The following is a 21788-nucleotide window of genomic DNA, read 5'->3' on the forward strand; positions in this document are numbered from 1 at the left end:
TCTCCATGCAAGAAATTCGATTTCCGTTTTGGAGCCATGTTGTAAGGTGAAGATATCTTTTCAGGCTACTTGTAGAACACGTTCAAACACCCCCCCATAGGATAGCCAATGAGGTGTGATGGGCGTGGTTAGGAAGCGGGCCAAGGAACCGCACCCGAACGGTGCCCAATAGGCATTGAGAAACTTTTCCTGCCCTACTGACATCAGACGCTAATTAGGCGTGCATGGATATAAGAAGGTCCAGGTGAGCAGTGTTTCTTTTCTATTCTGTCCTATTCCTTATGCAGATGTTTGAGACTTTACTCTGTCTTAGTCTTTTACTTTTTTTTTTTCCTATCTCTGCCTCCCATTTCTCTCTATTCCACAGAGCCATTAACAAGCTACATGTCATTCTAATATGTTGTTTTATCTTTTCTAGAAGCAGCTCAGATAGTAAGTCCAGGTGAGAATTATATTTTGTAAGCTACTTAGGTGTCCTTATGATAGAACTAAAGAAACCAACCAGCAAAAACTGACTTCTCTTTATGGGCTTTCATTGTGTGCAATTGTTTATAATAGTTATTTTATTTCTGATATCTCTTACTCTCCATTCCACAGGGCTGACAAAAATGACTGAGAAGACTGATAAAGACCATGCTGGTAGATATTTTGCTGGTAGAAATATGGATATGTAAGTAAAATGGATGTGTTCATACATCTGAGAGGGTTTACTCATAGAGCTAAAGTTAATTCTTTGTAGAATCAAATTACAGGCAAGTTAAAATCAGGTGAGGAATGGTTCTGTGTACTAACTCATTGATAAGAATAGGTTGGGTGTGTTGGGGGGGGGGAACACTGCCATTCAGTGGACATCCAATCAGTGTACATGGTTCAGGTGGAAAATTCCTAATGAGTGGCTAATGGCTGCCATTTTTAATAAGGAGTCTAAAGGTATGTTAGCACCTCTGTTACTTCTAGGTGTGTGTTCTGCCACAACTTCAGTTTTTAATTTTGGAGACATAGGTCTTTGTTAACAGTTTCTCTCTATTCTTCATTTCAGGTTAACTATGCTCATCAGCTCAGCACACCAGCTTGCACCTAGCCAAACAGTTGTAGGTGAGAATGATATATGGTAACCTTTATTTGCTTACTCTACTATTCTTCACTTGAGTCACTCTTCTGATGAGTGAAATAAATGTTTCACACTTCTATTGTTCTCTTCACACAGGTATCCTTGATGACTTTCAGGAACAATAGTAAATTGATAATGTTGGCCTCATAGAACAAGTTTCAAGTTTCAAGTTTCAAGTTTTATTGTATTTTGATTAAACGCTTAATCCAAATTCTAAGCGATTTACAAATTACTAAAATTACAAATATTGAGGGAAAAATACATTAAAAGACAGACAATACATTCGCAAACAAGATACATGAGGAATAATATGGGGAAGAGTTACAATATATTTGAAGAGTAAGAAACAAATAAGGGAAGCACAAAAGGGGAAAGGGAAAGACTTAAAGCTTCAATGAAGCTTATGAATAAATATTATACTGTGATAAAAATTAGAAGATTAATTAGCAAAAACATTCCTGCTGTTATATGCACACAAACTTTTTGTTTTCAGTTAGTCTATTCCTTCACATGAGTTCTAAACAGTAGCAGTGGAGGATTACAGGTGATATTAACCCACACCATCAGCGAGTTAAGGCTATTGCTTTAACAACTCTACCACGGTGACATCTAAGCAGCTCAACATAAATGAGGTTAACACATTGCTTCAGGGAAGGGAGGACAGATATGGACCTTGGGGGTTGAACCCCCTGTTTGTGAACCTTGTGTAAACCAGCTTCTCCTCTTTTCTGTTTTCAGGTGTCTTAGACAGGCAACTGCAGTATTGTCAGATGGAGTTTTGTATTACTGAGAGCAGTGCAGCTGTGAGCATCTTTGTGGTTTCCACACCTGCTTAACCAAAATAGTGCAGCTCAAGAACCAGGAGGATAGATTGAGGTATGTGGCCTTTACTTCCATCACCTTCCGTGAAAGGAAGAAAAACCCACATGTCTCATTTGGATTCTCCTGGTGTGGAGCCAACTCTTAGTAGCAGTAACCCTATTCCTTAACAACAAATCTACCACAGTGACTTATATTCTCTTCCTTATGTAGCCATTTACTTTGGAACAGGGACTGCCTTATTTTGCACATCATAGCTGAGATGTCGTCATCTACCTACAGTTGCATATACCCTTGCATTCACTTACTTTTTTCCTAGATTCTGCAATGATTTGACATCAGAGTGGCTAGCAGGTAATAGAATGAATGACAGACCCCAATAAAGATTGTCAAACTTTCTATATGTCACCTTGTTATATTGAAAAGGGCCCATTCAGCAGTCCCTCCTGAACCCCTATCTACCTTGGGACTCTGTCCACTAAACTGCTGATGCTACAAGGTTAAAACCACACAGGAAAGTTTAAACTATAAAAAAAATTTTTATTCCAATAGAAAACTTTTTTAAAAATGTAAACTTTAGAAAAAAATAACTATTTACATAACACATAATGCAGGGAAAGAGGGTGGGTGCCCCCCAAGAGCAGCTTGAGCTACCTCAGGCGAGGGGGGCGGAAGAGGTGCAGTTATTGAGAGGGTGTATGGCTGCTGGCACCATGCCCTCTTTCGGCTACCAGCCGCAAGAGGGCATGTTCCATCCTCTCAACACACCCTCTCAATACCTGCACCTCTTCCAAGATGGAAGAGTAGGCCTCCATCTCCCTGCCTGCCCCCTCCTGAGGCTGGTCGGGCTGCTCCTGGGGGGGAACAGCAAGGAAAGGGGGTGGGATGGGAACAGGAAGGGCAGGAGAGTGAGGGGAAGGGCTATGGGTGGGGGAAGGGGAAGGTCCAACAGGGGATGGTGGTGGTGGTCCTGGAGGTAGTGGTAGGGCAGGCGGTGGGGGTCCAGGGGGCAGTGGTGGGGCAGGCAGTCCAGGGGGCAGTGGTGGGGCAGGCGGTGGAGGACCAGGGGGCAGTGGTGGAGGTCCAGGGGGCAGTGGTGGGGCAGGCGGTGTGGGTGGTCCTGAGGGCTGCCAGGCCTCTTGCTCCTCCTCCTCCTCCATCTCCTCCGCTGAGGACCAGGGTGGGGCTCCCTCCATTATTTGCGGGGCTTCCTGAGGGGGTGCCTGCGCTGCTGCTTGACAAGAGAGAAATAGGATCCAGTCAGATATGTCCACAACACTTTTGAACATGACATTCTTTACTACGTTATTTTCTTCAAATGCTAATAACAGGATGCAAAGCATCTACTCCACTGTAAACATCAAAATGTAGCGTAAGTAAGTGAGGCAAGTAGAACACCATAACGCCATTGTGACATGATATCACAATAGCAGCTTTACTGCAGATTTTATGATAAAGAATGGTTTACAGCTACTCAAGCATTTTCATCTATTTATTCTGGTAGGCTGATCACAAAGAAACACACGCTGGATTCATTACTCACCGGCTTCAGTGCCCAATTCCTCCCTCACCCCCTCATGGAAGGCCCGCTCCTGGCGCCTCAGCAGCCGCCCCCTTTTCCTGAGATCCTCAACCTGGATAATAGAGAGAGAGAGAAAGAACAGAGAGGGAGGGATATGATGAGTGCCATCTAGCACTGTGGCATAACATGTTTACTTAAGTATTGACCTCTATAAGCACATAAAAATGGAGTATACTGCCCTCCAAGAGCCCCTATCCGCTTTGCTGCCTGCCTCCACCCCCTTCTGCCACATGTTTTACATGAATGTATTCACGTACTCCAGCATTTTCCCCTTTCTGTGCTGGAGGCATCGCTATCTCTCTACTGTACCTGGGACAGTGGGGGGGGGTTGAGGTGACATGGGCAGCATCACAAGGAGGAGTGTGGGATTGAACTCACAACCCCAGGGTGCTGAGACTGTAGCCTATCAGCACTGCCCCACATTACAGCATGTCCTGGTGAGCTTACAATCATGCAGCAGGGGCAATAAAATAGTTTGGTCAGAAGGAGCAGCGTGGCTTGAAACCCCTGACGTCAGGGTACTGACGCTGTCACTTTAAACGTCATGCCACTATCTCCCTAGACCAGCAGATTGATACAGGAAAGGTGAAGGTATTTGTTTTCCTTTGGCAAAGTTGATTTCAAGATGTTTCTATTACAAATGCGAAGCTTGTGACCCAAAAATTAGTTGTGTGCATGTTGTGAATGGAATAAATGCCTTCTAGGAGCTGAATTTGTCATTTGAAATCCTACTACTGCTCCTTTGGGATGTGCTTTAATTTCAGTATTCAATGTAAAAGATTTATTATGCACAATTGTAGTTTTTAAAAGGAATCAAGATTTACCCAGAAAAACATGACAATTTGATTGAGACAGGTTTCCATCATCATTACATTTGACATGATTATTTGTGAGGGCCTGACTTGGAATACTTACTTCCCTGGGATATGAGGCTCTTTGATTGTACTGCCGGGTCAGGCGGGTCCAGGACTCTCTATATTGCAGGTATGTCCTGCGATGTCCCGGTATCACAAAATAACGGTGCTCGCGCACCAAAAACAGCCTTGCCAGGAGTTTACTGTCAGCAGTGCTGAAGTTGGGCTGTCTCCTGGCAGCCATTTTAGGAGAAATAACTGCGTATGAAGAACGGGTGATTCTATGACGTCACAACGCAAAACAACGCGATGACGTTTATGTGCCGCTTGGGCGTGCTTGCAGCGGCCGACCCGCGCTACATCACACTGTTGATTACATCCTAAACCACGCCGATATCGCTGTTATACAAAAAAGTATAGCAGAACGCTTTGAAATTTACCATGTAAACCTAATGAAACTTCACCTCCCCCAAACACAATGACAAGTTTAGCTTAGCTATGCATGTTTGGGTGGGTGGAAAAAAAAAGAATATTATGTCTTTGGTAACCTTAGTCAGGACTTGAACCCCTGACCTTTGGAAGATACATGCAGTGCTTTTAAGCACTGAGCTATGTTGGGGATTTGGGAATAGGAGTCTCCAGAAATGGCTTTACGTACAAGCTATGACGTCAGACGCTACTTTATGGTTAGGGTTAGGGCTAGAGTTAAGTAGCTCAGTAGCTCAGTGAATAAAACGCGCTGTACTAATCATCCATAGGTTGTGAGTTCAACTCCTGGCTTGTCTTTTACTTGATTATAACATGAGGGGTTTATGCTGCAGGAGTGTGTTGTTGGGGTGTTGTAGGGGTGTCTAGGATGACAGAGGACAGTCACTTGCGTTTTCAACAACGCATTTGAATTTCTTAAGATGAAACCTTAGTGAGCCGGGGGAGGGAGGTCACCGCAGCCTCGCGCCTCAGATGAAAAGGTTCATTTTTTAGGGACCGTGTAAGCTGATCTGGGACAGTCTTCAGCGACTCGGAGCCCTCCTCCCGGCTGGGCAGAAGGAGGAGGCTTTGGCGGTGGTGGTTTGGTGGTGAGTGAGGGGGGGAAGGGGGAGTCGCCTGGCTGCTGCATCTGCACTCCTGCTAGCCACAGACCTACTGATCACAGAGCAGAGATCACAGAAGCACGCAGGTATGTGCGCATGCGCGGCTAGGGTTTTATTATATAGGATATACACCTATCGCATCTCATTTTCATCACAAACACATTAGCGAGACTATACATAATACATTACAAAGTTGAGCTTGGGTTTGATAAAATAAACAGCATAATTTTTACTTTGTATTACATTTATTGAACCATACTTAAGAATATGGGTGTTGCATCCGTGACAACAGTGCTTTACACCATTGAGCTACCAGTCTTTTGCCTCAACTGACTGTGATATGATAGCTAAGTAGAGTATACTTTAGCACATCACTAAGGTATGCTATGACAGGGGAACCAGAGACACAGGTGTAGGTCAGTGAGTAAAAGCACTATATCGATCATCTGTAGGTTGTGAGTTCAACTCCCGGCTTGTCTTTTACTTGTGGCATATCTACATTCCAGGTGCACCTTGATGATGTCACAATGAGATCAGCATTGTGCTGCTTGCTACTTCCTCTTCCTGTGAACTGGAAGCCACATTCAGGTTTAATCTGTGTTTTGTTTCTTGTTGTGAAGAATGAGCTGATTGTTGCAATGTTTTAAGACCAGGAGAGTGTTCTTTCGAGCAAGATATCACTTCTAAACTATCCTTTCTGAAATAATGTCTCTGGAAAATTGAGAGAAAGCTTATTGGATGACTTAGGGTGCCTTTCCTGCCAGTCTTTGTGGAAGTTAAACAAAGTTTATAAAAAGTCTATATGGTGTTCAAAGTCCTATCCTTTCCACTTCTAATAGGAGGTGAGTATGACATTCCTGTACAGCTTTCTGTGTAGCACACATCTACCGGTTCCCACCTTCCATACTGATAATGTAAGTTCAACACCCACTCGGTACGTTTCATCTTCTAGTTCTCCTTTGAAACATAACATATTTTTTTTTCCTTGTATTAATGGTAAACTGTACAATTCTGATATCCTAGAGGAAAAAGATACAACACAGAAGTGTTCTCTGCTAGATTAACTAATATATAGTTTACAAAATGGTATACTGTGTTTTAGTTATGGTTTTCATCATCCTATACTTACAATGCTGAATGTGTGATAATGAAGAGTATAAATAAAGTATAATTTAAAAAAACAAAAACAAAACAAAACCGTACCCACGTCTAAAACCTGCGTCTAATTTGCGCGAAGAGGTTGTAGGGACGTCTACCGCACGCCTAAATACCGTTAATTGCCAATTACGTTTACCGGACGTCTAAAGCACGCCTAAGTTAGACGTACTAATAGAGAATTTACCCCTAAATATTTTTTTCTGCGGCCCTCCAAGTACCCACCAATACAAAATGTGGCCCTGCAAAGAGTTTGAGTTTAAGACCACTGGTCTAGAGGAAGTCTACTAAAATGATATTTGGTCTTCATCATAAGGCATATGGGGGACAAACTTAAAGATCTCAATCTGTATACTTTGGAGGAAAAGCAGGAAAGGGGAGATTTGATTGAGACAATTAAATACATACATGGCGTTAATGTGCATGAGTCGAGTCTCTCATTTGAAAGAAAGTTCTGGGCATAGGATGAAGTTGAGAGGTGATAGGCTAGGAGTAATATAAGAAAATACTTTTTTTATAGAAAGGGTGGTGGATGTGTGTTCCGCCACTAATTTCTGACAAGTAGGATGATCAGTGACACTCAGAAAAGCACACAGACAATATAAAGCATAAACAATAACACTTTATTATACACATATAAGAATTAAATATAAAATAGCATCACCTTGACCCCATATAACGACCATCTTCACCATTGGGAATCCCTGCAATAGATAGATGGGTAGACCAAAGGACTGTCCCGTGAGACGTGGACAAACGTCATGGATTCTGATGTCAGGGTCAGAATCCCGGTCTTATATAGGATGCACACTGTGGAGTTCATAGTAAAAGCATAAACAGCTGGTCCTGCTGTTACAATTAGTCCTGCCCTTTTGTTCTGTGTTTTGACAACACCCAGGTCAGGATGTCAGAAGGAGGTGTTTGCAGAAAACCGACTTTCCATCTGGTTTCACTCTCCCTTTGATGTGGTTTTGTCAACATTCAGGTCCCATCTGGCATTACTGTCCTTTTGAGGTTATGAATGAGGTGTTTGCAGAGATTGTTTTCCCATGAGACTGGTTTCACTGTCCCTTTGAAGATCAAGGAGGTTAGGATGTTTACTGTCCCTTTGAGGCTGTTTGGGCAATTCCTAGGTCAAAAAGGTCAAGTTAGCAGATACTTGTCACTGTCCCCTTCCTTTTGATATAGTCTTTAGTTATTTGAGCAGCTTGCCTGCAAAGGAAGTCAGGTTCTCAAATGAGCAAACTTTACTGCCCCTTTGAGATCAAGGTAACGCTCATGATACGAAGGTCAGATAAGCAGACTTGAGGAGACATATCAGTAATATTCTGAACATGTCAGTAAGTAATATGCTGAACATGTCAGTAATATGCTGAGGTATAACATTCCACTCCTGGATACTCAAGTCTGCTTCTCCAAATTAAGAAGTCCTCCGAATTAGGGGAGAGAGTGTCCGACAATTAAGAAATGTTAACATAAAGATAGCTAAACAAATTTATAGAGTACAAAATGAAGAAACACCTTTTATGCCATATCACTGCCTCTAGTAATAGCATCCCACCCATGGAGTGCAGTGGTAGTTTCAATATGATCTGCCACAGAATGCAAGTTAGTATTTCAATTACATTATTTGCTCACTGCAACACACTAACATTCTGTAAACATACTGAAAAGGGAGCTTGACTAGCAGGAATCACAAGTTTAACAGTACTAAGGAAACATTGTTTCATTTCAAAATTTACACCATTTTCTATCTAAGGGTACAGAATGTGATGTGGTTTTTAAATCAATGCGATAAAGTTAATTCTTTGTGATATCATTAACGACATGTAACATTAACTGATCATATCGTAGCATTAGTTCATAATTATATACAGTATTTGGCACCCATTCACCTTCCCTTCTAAATACATCTGCTACTCTGGAGCCAAAATATGCTTGTTTGCCAGCCAGTATTTCAGAAACAATAGTATTTATTCTACTTTTAAGCAAAGGTAAAATGGGAAAATTAATTTTCCCTTCATAAATTATTTTCTTATGTGCTAAACCTGGTATTCTTGCATTCCCTAATATTTCTTGCTAATTAGGCATTTTACTTGAAAGTATCACGTATAGGGAATCATGGAAATTAATAATCTTATTAATATTATATTTGTGCTCTTACTCATGGCTTACATACATTTAGGGTAGCTTCATAGTCACCATCGATCACTGCAGTTATCTGGTATCCTGTTTTTCTTAGCAGCTTTGGTTAGGGTCTGGCTATGCTCCAGTTTCAATAGGCTTGCTATGCTACTCACATGCCTTCACTCATGTAAGATTCACGAGCACCGCCCCCAGAGACCAGCCCTAATGTGAATCACTTCTATTCCCAAGTCGGTGTCACATAATAGCTTCATGGCACTGTATGTCTGGTTGCGTGTCATCATCTTCTCGAGCTGGTGAAATTTTCTCTTAACCCAGCATGTTAGCCAAATCATCAGAATGAGAGAGCAGAGCTGACCAATTTTATCACAAAAGGATGAAAGTCTATATGGAATAACATTTCCCAGTACGTGATTTTTCAAGGAAAATATTTCCTCATGACTATTTAGCTTCAATGCTTTAGTTACAATAAACACCCCTAGTGGTAAAAGAGAAGATAAGAGAAAAAGGAGAAAAACCACTTTATGTACAGAAGGTGAGAACATGTGACACAATACTTGTGTGTAAAGTAGTATTTGTGTGAGATGAGAGAAACAATACTAATGCACTTAAAGGTCTTCTGTAGGACATTCAGAAAATACACCTTTTTATGTTCTGGACATAATTATTATGTCATTTAAGAGAGACCATACACACGTACAGAATGTGATAACATTTGACACAATACTTGTGTGTAAGGTAGTATTTGTGTGAGATAAGAGAAACAACACTAATGCACTTAAAGGTATTCTGTAGGACATTCAGAAAATACACCTTTTTATGTTCTGGACATAATTATTATGTCATTTAAGAGAGACCATACACACGTACAGAATGTGATGCCAAAATAACTTATGTCAGAGATGTGCACTGCACTGTATATACCTGGTAAGTTAAATAAAGAGAGACCATTTTTTTTAATTTTATTTAGCAAATATCAAATACCAATGAACACCATTTTACCAGGTATAAAGCTTTCTAATTATTTCTCTTCAGATATCCTTTTATAATATAACCCCTAACTAAATTATCATTGGGCTGTATAGAAACATAGAAAGATGACGGCAGAAAAGGGCCAAGGCCCATCAAGTCTGCCCACTCTATAGACCATTTGCCCTGACCCACGTAGGGATCCCACATGGGCGTCCCCTTTATTCCTAAAATCTGGCACGCTGCTGGCCTCGATTACCTGTGAGCCATAGCATAAAATCATTGTGAGCATGGTTTTCATAAGATACTTTCTGGTATGTGGGGGAATCCTTTTTTTTTTTTTGGAAAGGGATATGGTACCATTTGGACTAATAGAAGGGGTGGAATAACTTCTGGAAATGGCCAATGTGCAATGTTGGGGTACCCCTTAAGCTAAAACAGACAACACATAACAGAAACAGACAAACACAGAGCTCCGGCATGCTTTCTTCCATCGGTAATGATTCAGGGTTGAATTTAATCTGTAAATAAGCACACTATTAATCAAAAGAGTCACAAACAAATGTGGTATCCATTGGATTCCCACTATCAGGTCACATTGCTGGAAGTATTTTAAATGTGGCACAGTGAAATTGGTTCTCCGGACCATGTCTGGATACTAAGCTTCTAAAAGAAAGAGAGATAGAAACTTAAGTTAATTGCTCCATATAGTTTTACTGGTCTTCTTTTCTATTTTTCTTCCATTTCAAAGCTCTGTCACACAATCGTAAGAGAATGCAAGCAGGGAAGTATTAATCTATAAAATATACAAGAGAGGTTTACGTGCAGGTACAGTGGTTCACAATATTAGTGTTTGAGGTAAAAGACACATTTGCAAAATTACTTGGAGTGCAACTTCCTTATACTATCTAACAAAACTTTATTCATTATAAAGATCACTTAGCAATATTTCTACTTTTTTATTGTCCTATTTCTACATTTTTATGGTCCAACCTACCCCATATGTTACCCCAGATGTGAAATATGTTGCCTCCAAAATCCAAAAAGGCCCAAGTCTGTTTTTTACTTTGGGGAGAAGGGAAGTTTAGCTTTCTCTATCACCTCTCGGCATCCTTTTGCCCACTTTCTGCTTTAATCTTGTGATAGAAAGTGGGACTATGTAAGTATTTTTGTGATAGTCTGGTATATGTATATTGCCTCCCTTGCCAAGTGAATGCAAATTGTTCTGGGCATTGCTCCACTATAGGAATAGTAAAAATGCATTGGTTCATGTTTACAATTTTTGTGGAGATCGGTACTACTATTGGTTTCCCCACCACTACTGATCTCATAGGAATGTCTGGCAATTTACCAAAACTATAGATTCCATCGGAAAGCTATCATGTTAACCCTTTTTGGATATCTGGCAAGGAATCCCATAGATTAATACAGTATATTCCCAAATTGGTAATTGTCCAATTTTAAAATTTGTAAAATTTTTTCTTCCTGCTTGTATAATTTTCCCCCCAATCCTGATATTTATATTCCTACACCCCAGCGTCCACTACAGCTTGTACCTGTTGCTCCCCAGGTTTCTACTAAATATTTATCTCTACCTGCGGACACTGTTCTAATTTGGTCCAGGCACACACTGAGGCTCGGCATTCACATTATTGATCCTCCCAACACTTCCACCCTTTTAAATCAGGATAAAGAATGGAAGCAGTTTCCTCAGGGGGAGCCGTTGGCACCCAAATATCCTCCCTCTCTCCTTTGTTCACTTGTGCTTGAGGCATAGATTTCTTTCCCAGTCCTCTACTTTTGTACATTCCCCATAATGTCCTTGTATCTTTTCCATCTATTTCTTCCCTCTTTACACCATCTTTTATTAATGCCAAAAACATATTCCTCCGAGACACCCGCTTAGCCCTGTTTGAATTTGATTGTCCTGTTCTCTTTTTATCAAAAGTATTTTGAGGTCCCCAGTCCCCCCGATCTCCTAACTGTCGGACCGCTTCTAAGGCTTCCAAAATAGTCCTGTCTATTTGATTGATCAACAAAGTTATCATTATCTGTTTGTATGCCGGTGCAGCATACTTAATAATTTTATTTCTCATCGACTCAGTAAAAGGTAATGACATATATGTGTCAGCGTGACCTATTACTAAGGCTGCCTTCATAGACTCCTCCTTAATTCTCATTTGAGCATCTTTTAATGTATACCAAATCTTATCATTTGAGGGCCAATCAGATTCAAGTGGATATCGCCTCGTGACACCCCTACTAATTATCTCTAATAAAGACCATTGGGCAATTTTTGCAGGATAAGGATCCTCCCGCACGCATGTTGCACTGCTACTTCTTGACTAATTTGAACAAATTTAGGGGCATTACATTACATTACATTACATTAGGGATTTCTATTCCGCCTGTGCCTTGCGGTTCTAGGCGGATTACATTATAGAAGATATCTGGACATTTCCAGTAGAATTACATTTCAGGATAGGAGTATATTACAGTAACAGTAAAGAGTTATGATACTTCAAGTTCACAGAAGATAATACTTGTCACATAAGTTATTACATATAACAGAAGATAGTGTATTTTGCAGAGGTAATACATGGCAACTCGATCGTTTAAATCGGGTGTAAAGTAGAAGAGTTACATTACATTTTAGGTCACAGACAAAGAGATAGTATAGATGGGTGTTTCCGAAGTCGTTGGTTGGGAACTCATTGGGTGGTGGTTAGAGTGATGGGAGATATTTTTTGAACAGTAGTGTTTTTATTTTTTTGCGGAACTCTTTTATGTCTGTTGTTTTGGTCAGTAATTTTGAGATGTCAGAGTCTATTTTAGCTGCCTGTGTCCCCAGGAGGTTGTCGTATAGTTTCTTACGACAAGTTCCGTTGAGTGGTGGATAGGTGAAAAGGTTCTGTGTTCTCCTTCTTCTTGGTGGTTGATAGTGATGGAAACGATTAATTAGGTAATTGGGTGCCGTGCCATGGGTTACTTTGAAAATGAGACAGTAGAGTTTGAATTGTGTTCTTGCTTTTATTGGTAGCCAGTGAGATTCTAGGTATGCATTGGTAATGTGGTCGTATTTGCTGAGTGAGTATATGAGTCTGAGGGCTGTGTTCTGGATGGTCTGTAGTTTTTTTATTGTGTTGGTCGGGCAAGGTAGGTAGAGGCTGTTGCAATAGTCGACAATACTTAGCACAAGGGATTGGACAATGATCCTGAATTGGTCTTTGTTAAAGAATTTCCTGATTTTTCTTAAATTTCGCATTGTGAAGAATGCTTTTTGGGTGACTTTTAGGATTTGTGTTTGCATTGTGCAACATCTGTCTAAATGTATTCCTAGGATTTTAAGGGAGTTCTGTATAGGGTACTTGATTGAGTTTACTTCCAGTTCTGTTAGGGATGGTTTTTTGTCCTTCTCTAGTAATAAGAATTTGGTTTTGTCAGAGTTCAACTTCAACTTGTGATCTGTCATCCATTTATCCACTGTTTCTAATGTAGTTTTCAAGCGTTCTGTGGAGATTGGGTTGTGTATGTCGAATGGAAGGAGGATGGTTATATCGTCTGCGTAGCTGAAAGAAGTAATATTTTGGGTGTCTAGGGTGGTGCCTAGGGAGGATATGAATAGGTTGAAAAGTGTGGGAGAGAGGGGAGAGCCTTGTGGTACTCCACATGGATTGGACCATGATTCTGATAGAATGTCTTTAGATTTGACTCTGTATGTTCTAGTTTTAAGGAAGCCTTGGAACCAGTTATGAACTTTACCTGAAATTCCTATTGCGTCTAGTTTTTGGAGAAGAATGGAGTGGTCCACTAGATCGAATGCAGCTGAGAGATCAAATTGGATGATTAGCAGTCTATTTCCTTGGCTGAGGTGACTTCGAGCTATATCTAGTAGAGATACCAGGAGAGTTTCTGTACTGTAGTTGGTTCTGAATCCGGATTGGGATGGATGTAGGATATTGTGGGCTTCAAGGTAAGTGGACATTTGTTGTGCAACTAGTCCTTCTATTATTTTGACGTATGTTGGGATAGAAGCGATTGGTCTGTAATTTGATGGGTTATTTGTTAGACCTTTGGGATCCTTCAGTATAGGCGTGATTATAATTTCTCCGAGCTCTGGTGGGAACTGGCCTTCCCTGAGTGTGGTTTGTAGCCATAATGTATAGCTAGCTTTGAAGTTTATGGAAGCTGTTGCTAGTAGGTATGGTGGGCAGTTATTCAGGTCACATGATGATTTGCAATATTTTTTGTATAGCCTGTCCAGTTCAGTCCACTGGGTTGTAGGGAAGTCGGTCCAGAACCTGTCCGCTGATATTGCTTCATCTGATGTGGGTTTTGTTAGAATCTTGTCTGTGTTGTTTTGTGAGTTGTTGAATGTTGTTCTAATTGAGATGATTTTATTTTTGAAGTGGTCTGCTAACTGAGAGGCTGTAGGTGTTAGGTTTTCCTGGGTGGCTAGACAAGGTTTAGTGTCGGTAAGGTTTCTTACTAGGTTGAACAGTTTTTTTGTGTCTGGTTTGTCGGTGCCTATGAGGTTGGAGTAATAGTCTTTGCGTTTTTCCTTCAATTTGATTTTGTATTGTTTGATTTGGATTTTCCATTCTGTTTTAGTAATTTCTTGTTTTTGTTTTATCCATGCCCTTTCTAGTTGTCTACATTTCCTTTTTAGTTGTAGGAGTTCAGTGTCAAACCATTTATCTGATTGTCTGTGTATTTTGTTTTTTTCTTTTAGTGGTGCTAGTTTGTTCAAGGTCGATTCGCTGAGAGAACGCCAGGTGTTTATGAATTCACTAGGGTTGCTGGAGTCTATTTCTGGGTCCACTGCGTTCCAGAATGTGTTCGGTTCGATTTTCTGTCTGGTCATGGAGCTTGTTTTGAGGGGAGTGGGTTTATTTTTGTTATGTACCCAGTTGATAGTGAAGTTGTATTTAAAGTGGTCCGACCATAGGGTGGGTTGCCAGGTGCCGTTGGTGATTTGGATGTTTTGTGAATTGAGGTTTGGGGGATGAGTATGCTGCAATATCGAGCTGATGACCTTTTTCATGTGTTGGTTCCGGATTGAGGATCTGGTACGATAGAGTACTGAGGTAAGATATAATATCTACTACTTGTTTTGAGGTGTGGTCTTCTAGATGGAGGTTTAAATCACCAAGGATCAGATTGTTTGTAGAGGAAAGAGAATTCTGGAGGATGAACTCTTCTAGCTCGTGTTTAGTGTTGTTCCATTTTCCTGGGGTGATGTAGCATAGAAGGCAGTTTAGATTTCCTGTAAGGGTGGTGTCAGAGAGTTGGCAGGCTAGAAGGTCTAAATGGGGGGTGGAGTGCTTGGCTAGGACTTTGATGTTGAAGTTGTTTTTTGCTATAATTGCTAGCCCTCCTCCTCTTCTGTTAGCTCGGCATATTAGTTCAATTTTGTATCCTTTGGGGCAGATTTCAGTAATGTGAGGGTCTGTGTCGGATATGAGCCAGGTTTCAGTAAGGAAGAGGCATCCTAAGTTGTCTTTGATTAGCCAGTCTTTGATTAGTTCTGTTTTTGGACCTACTGATCGTATATTTAAGTATGAACATGCTATTTGTGAGATTTTTGTGAATGGGAAGGGGGTAGGAGCTATGTTTGATTGTATTTTTTGTGATGTCTGAGGTCTTTGAGAGCTTATCTTGGGTTTTGGGCATCTGTGGCATCTAACATAATCCCTGCTGTGCCCAGCTCCTGCACCCGAACTACCCACTGTATTAGTGGTTCTCCAGGCTGCTGTGTAAAGCGTGCCATCATATCCATGATTTCATGTGGAGTAACATCCTCCCTAACATTATCTCTAGTTAGATTTTCTCCTGTTTGCAGATTTCCCTGTAATCTTTGTCTCCTCACAGGCTCTGCTTCTAAACTTTCTGCCTGTTCTCCTTTAACACATATAGCCTCCTCACTGTTATTAGAATTTGAATCCCAAATATTCCCATCCCGTTTGTTTGGATTCCAATCATTCGGCAGATGATAAATTAAGATTTTAACTTTTCTGTAACTCACTTTCCACCTCCGTTTCTTGTATTTATATCGTGCATATTGCATAGCTGACTGTTCTATTACATTTTGATAGGTGTCTACCTTATCCATTAACAACTTATTCTGACATTGTAGCATTGTAATGGCATGCTGTTGTTTATTCCTTTTCTTTTCCAGCTCTTCTAATTTCAATTGTAATTCCTGTAATTCATGCAAATTCCTCCAGTCTGACAAAATCATCCTTCCTTGTCTAGAAATTACTTCTTGCTCTTCTCCTTTTGAGATTTTCACCTTTTGTAAGGAGGCACATAATTCATGTGGATCCCCACTTCCAAAAGTACAGGATTCACACAATCCTGCTTCTACAGACCACTCAGTGGCCATTAATTTTCCCATAATTTCATTCCCATTTGGAATGGAGGGATTGGGAGCCTGCTCCTCAACCCCTTGTTGCCTAGTTAGCTTTCCTGACGTCATTAGATCAACCCCACTTCTGGTGCCAATTTGTTCCGCCACTAATTTCTGACAAGTGGGATGATCAGTGACACTCAGAAAAGCACACAGACAATATAAAGCATAAACAATAACACTTTATTATACACATATAAGAATTAAATATAAAATAGCATCACCTTGACCCCATATAACGACCATCTTCACCATTGGGAATCCCTGCAATAGATAGATGGGTAGACCAAAGGACTGTCCCGTGAGACGTGGCCAAACGTCATGGATTCTGATGTCAGAGTCAGAATCCCGGTCTTATATAGGATGCACACTGCGGAGTTCATAGTAAAAGCATAAACAGCTGGTCCTGCTGTTACAATTAGTCCTGCCCTTTTGTTCTGTGTTTTGACAACACCCAGGTCAGGATGTCAGAAGGAGGTGTTTGCAGAAAACCGGCTTTCCATCTGGTTTCACTCTCCCTTTGATGTGGTTTTGTCAACATTCAGGTCCCATCTGGCATTACTGTCCTTTTGAGGTTATGAATGAGGTGTTTGCAGAGATTGTTTTCCCATGAGACTGGTTTCACTGTCCCTTTGAAGATCAAGGAGGTTAGGATGTTTACTGTCCCTTTGAGGCTGTTTGGGCAATTCCTAGGTCAAAAAGGTCAAGTTAGCAGATACTTGTCACTGTCCCCTTCCTTTTGATATAGTCTTTAGTTATTTGAGCAGCTTGCCTGCAAAGGAAGTCAGGTTCTCAAATGAGCAAACTTTACTGCCCCTTTGAGATCAAGGTAACGCTCATGATATGAAGGTCAGATAAGCAGACTTGAGGAGACATATCAGTAATATTCTGAACATGTCAGTAAGTAATATGCTGAACATGTCAGTAATATGCTGAGGTATAACAATGTGTGGAATGGTTTCCTGTAGGAGGTGGTGGAGACAAGAGACTGAATTCAAGAAAGCCTGGGGTAAGGACGTGGGATCACTTAGAGAAAGGAACAGATAATGGTTACTGCGAATGGATGGACCATTTGGCCTTTATCTTCCATCATGCTTCTATGTTTGTTCCGCTCTTTTGTAAAATATGTAAACAAAAACTGAATCATAAAGAAGTCAGGCTCTGCATAATACCATAGAAACAGTGGTGCATATCTCCTAATACTGTACAAAATATAATGATAGCATATGTACATTTGAAACAAGAGAAATAACAAATCACTTTACAAATTAACAAAAATAAAACAAAAAATGGAAAATAAGATATTGGTAATACCATTTTATTGGACTAATACATTTTTAAATTAGCTTTCAGAGGTCAAAACCTCTTTCCTTAGGTCAGTAAAGTATACTGCTGTTACAGTATCCTTTCCTGACCTGAGTAAGAATTTGGTCTCTGAAAGTTAGTCAAAAATGTATTAAAATTAGTCCAATAAAATGTCCAAAACAGCTACAATACTACTTTATCCTAAAGCAATAAAATAAAAAAATAGAATTTTTTTTTCTACCTTTGTCATGTGGTTTCTGCTTTCCTCATCTTGTCATTCTCGTCCTTCCATCTACTGTCTGCCCCTTCCAGAAACCCTGTATCACCTTGCCATCTCTCCTCCTGCCCCCCCCCCCTTCTTTGGTCTGGCATCCATCAACTTCCCTTTGTTTCCTGCATGGTCTGGCATCTCTTTCCTTCCATCTCTACTTCCCTCCCCCCTGTGGTTTTTAGCATCTCTCTCTTCTCATTTCCTCCACTCATATCTGCTATCGCTGTCTCCGTCCCCGTTCTTTGGCATCTCTCTCTCTCCTCTCTCTTCCCTTTCCTTTTCTTTTCAGGTCTTCCTTCTCTATTTTTTGCCTCCTTCTAAATTAAATTCTTACTCTTCAGTCCTCAGTTTCCCTCTTTTCACTGTGTCTACTCATAGTTTGCCACTCCTTTCCTTCACCCCTCTACTATCTCACTAACTCTATCTTCTTCCTCCCCATCCAGCATGTGGGAAAGCAGCAGCAGTGGTTAGGAGGTGAGGGCCCCACCTCCTCACCACTGCTGCTGCTTTCTCATATGCACTTGACACTGATGGCACAAGTTCTCCCCACTTCCATCATCTGACCTGTTCTCCCCATTTCTATTATCTGCCTCTTCTCTCTCTCCACCCCAGGTAATTCCATCACATTATCCTGCCCCCTTCCCCCCATCCAGCATGTTTAAAAACAGCAATGGTGAGGGCCCCTCACCTCACCGCTGCTGTTACTTTCCCATATGCACCTGACGACAGCACAAGTTCTCCCCACTTCCATCATCTGCCCCTTATCCCCACTTCCATTATCTGCCCTGTCCCCTTCTCTCCCTTAAGTTCTCCCCACTTCTATCATCTTCCGACTGCCAGTGCCACTGTCTCTCTCAGTCTAACTGCTTCTTTGAATTGCACAGCCCTACAGGTGCAATCACACTGTGCCCCTAACTTGAGTTTAAATTCTACACTGGGATTTCTCAGGTAGCTGGGCTCTGACCAACTTGCCATCTACTTCACTTCCGATCAGTAAATACATGATACCCAGCCTTAGATTGTGGGAGTAAAGATGACTGGTGAAGTCTGCTAAGAAACTATCAAGCAAATGGTAGCCCCCCAGAAATTATAGGTGTCCTGCATGGTTCAAACCATAAATCAGGCCCCACTTACTTGGTTTTGCTACTCTCAGTGCCAGACCAAGGCCCAAGCAGCACTCCCAGCTCCACCCCAGGCCCATCTCCCTTCCTTCCCCTCACCTTCGCACTGGTCAGTCACCAGTACTCACCTTTCTGATGGTTTTTTTGGGGGGTTTTTTTTTTTCAAAAGAAGATGTGCCCCGGCATCGATGTGGTGCTCCTGTTGCTCAGTCAAAGCTGCCCTCTGATTTGCCTCTCCCCACCCGCTTGATACCAAAACCCCACTATGTATCAACGAACTTAGTTACCCTATTCAGTCCACCATGAAGATATTGGGTGTAACTCTGGATCAATGCCTAACCATGAAAGACTTGGTGGACTCCGTAATCAGAAAGGGTTTTTTCACCCTCTGGAAACTTAGATCTGTTAAATCCTACTTCGATATGTCAGCATTCAGAATCCTAGTACAATCCCTCGTACTAAGTTAACTTGACTATTGCAACATCGCCTATTTAGCAATCTTCCAAAAGAACATGCGACGTCTTTGAATTATGCAAAATGCAGCTGTCAGACTTATCTTCGGGCTAAAGAAATTCGATCACATGACACCTTATTACCGGCAGCTGCACTGGCTGCCGATGGAAGCACGCGTAAAGTTTAAATTCTCCTGCATCTGTTTCAAAGTACTTTATGGACTAGCCCCCAAATACATAACGGACCTTTTCTCCTTTTCCACTAACAGACACAGGAGAAGCACACATTCAATCTTCATTTCCCCTCCAGTTAGAGGTTGCAAACTGAAAAAACACCATGAACACCTTCTCTCACACCAAGCAGCCGTATGGGGTAAAGACCTAGACTAATTACTTTCGCCCACTACTTACAAGGAATTCAGGAAGCACCTAAAAACATACATGTTCCTGAAATACCTAGACAACTGACCTGTTCCTCTCTCTCTCCTCAATAACGGTCCTCCTGACCTCTTACTCACTTCTTCTTTCCCCACTTAAGTCCAACTATTCTGTACCTTTTTAATCTTTTGTAAACCGCATAGAACTTCACGGTATTGCGGTATATAAACTGTTATTATTATTATTATTTGAACCACCCAGGCAGAAGCAGGAAGCTGCATCAGAGGGGAAGCTTTGAACAAGAAATCTAAAACTGGTCTAAAAGACATTTGGAGCATTGAGATAAACCAGCAGATTTCTGCTATTCAATGGCCATAGATTTGGACTTGGAGGATGAGATATACTGCATCAGCTTCTATGAGACAAACTTGTTTTTTTCTGTTACATAGAGTTTTCTGGACCCAGTTCATTTGCAGAAGTTAGATAGTTCTAAGTCTAATAGATGCTGGCACTGTCATCTTGTAATAAGGACACTGGATCATTTGTTGTTCTATTGCCCTTTGATATTCAATTTTTGGAAATTGATATGGAGACATTAATAACATACTGGAATCATTGATTCCATTAACCTATGATGTTGTAATCTGTGGGACATTGTTGCATACTAAACCCCTATTAGACCGGTACAAAAGCTGGCTTTTCATCATTATGACCGGGATTGCCATGCAAATGGTTACTCAGAATTGGAAAAGCTGGGATCGGCTTAATTTTTCCTTTTGGTGGGCGAATTTATGTTTATGTTATAAATATGAGAAAATGACTCAGATATGTTGGGGCACAATAAGTTATTCAGATTAGTTTGGGGTCCATTAACGACTTTTGTTACTTCGGTTTAGTTGTCTCTTACCTTTAATTTTCTGTTGATTTGCACACACATTCGGGGAAGGGTGGGAGGGGGGATATCTCTTTTGTTTTATTCCTCGATTGGATATATTGAAAGGGAGGGGAGGGGGAAATCCATTTTGTATTGTTACTGATTGATTTTAAGTGCTGATTCTGATTATTAATGTATGTATAATTTTATGCACTTTGTATTAGCATTGAAAATTTAATAAAGATTTTTTTTTTAAAAAAGGGTATCACATTCTCACCCTTCTTCAGCTGAGTCAGCGTCCGATGGTGATGAAGCAATTCCTCTTCAGGGCTACAAGCTTTGCAGTGTACCCCTTGGTTCTAGTATAAGTAAGGTCCAAATCCTTGTTCTTCCACAGCAGTAGGATTCTCCGTCTAATAAAAGCCAGAATGACCAGCTGCAGAATTCTTCCTGGTGCAGATCTTAGCACATAAAGAGACAAAAACCAGGAAATCTCTTTATTTTCTTCCTTCTCCCAAAACCAAACCCAAACTGAGCAGCCTGGTGCAGATTCTTTCCAGTCACGCCCAGGTGGCAACATGGGTCATTCAGAATTCATCCAGCTGGCCATGGTTGGTCACACTTAATGAGGGTGAATGGGCTTCTAGATGGACCCTTCTTATCAGGACTGATACAGAATGTCTCACCAAGATGATAACAAGATAAACATCACTGCAATGCCTGTAAAGCTCACTCCACAGTTTCTCAAGAGTTAGGCTGGCACCCGCTGCAGGTAGCTGACCTTGTCTTGAACAAAACAGCTTGTTTACAAGTAGCAGGTAGGATTCATGATATCTGCTTCAAAAAAGGTGCTTCATGGCCTAACAAGGTCTCTAGCCTTCAAAGGGCGATGCAGGGATACCCCTAAGCCCCTCTGTCTTTAATATCCTCAATCTTTCACGTCCCACTGCAATTGTTTCTGATGTTTTCAAACATGCCATAGTTATACCACTCCTCAAAAAACCCTCATTGGACCCTACCTGCCCTTCCAACTATCGTCCCGTCTCCCTCCTTTTCTTATCCAAGCTACTTGAACATGCTGTTTTTCTGTTACTGTCTTGACTTTTTCATCTCAAGCTATTCTTGACCCATTTTAATCAGGCTTTCGCTCTCTGCATTCTATGGAAACTGCTCTTGCTAAAGTCTCCAATTACCTGTTCCTGGCCAGATTCTTGATCAATCTGCTGCTTTTGACCCTATTGACCACTACCTA

The 21788-nt window shown here is 41.1% G+C and overlaps 1 protein-coding gene across 5 annotated transcripts in view; it reads left to right on the forward strand.

Annotated features, from left to right (window-relative positions):
- The window catches only part of TMOD1 (tropomodulin 1), a 305423-nt gene that overhangs the window by 44069 nt on the left and 239566 nt on the right, over positions 1–21788 (forward strand). The gene's annotated exons all lie outside the window — the stretch shown is intronic.

Source organism: Geotrypetes seraphini, chromosome 1 (assembly GCF_902459505.1).
Source record: "Geotrypetes seraphini chromosome 1, aGeoSer1.1, whole genome shotgun sequence".
NCBI classification, from domain to species: Eukaryota; Metazoa; Chordata; class Amphibia; order Gymnophiona; family Dermophiidae; genus Geotrypetes; species Geotrypetes seraphini.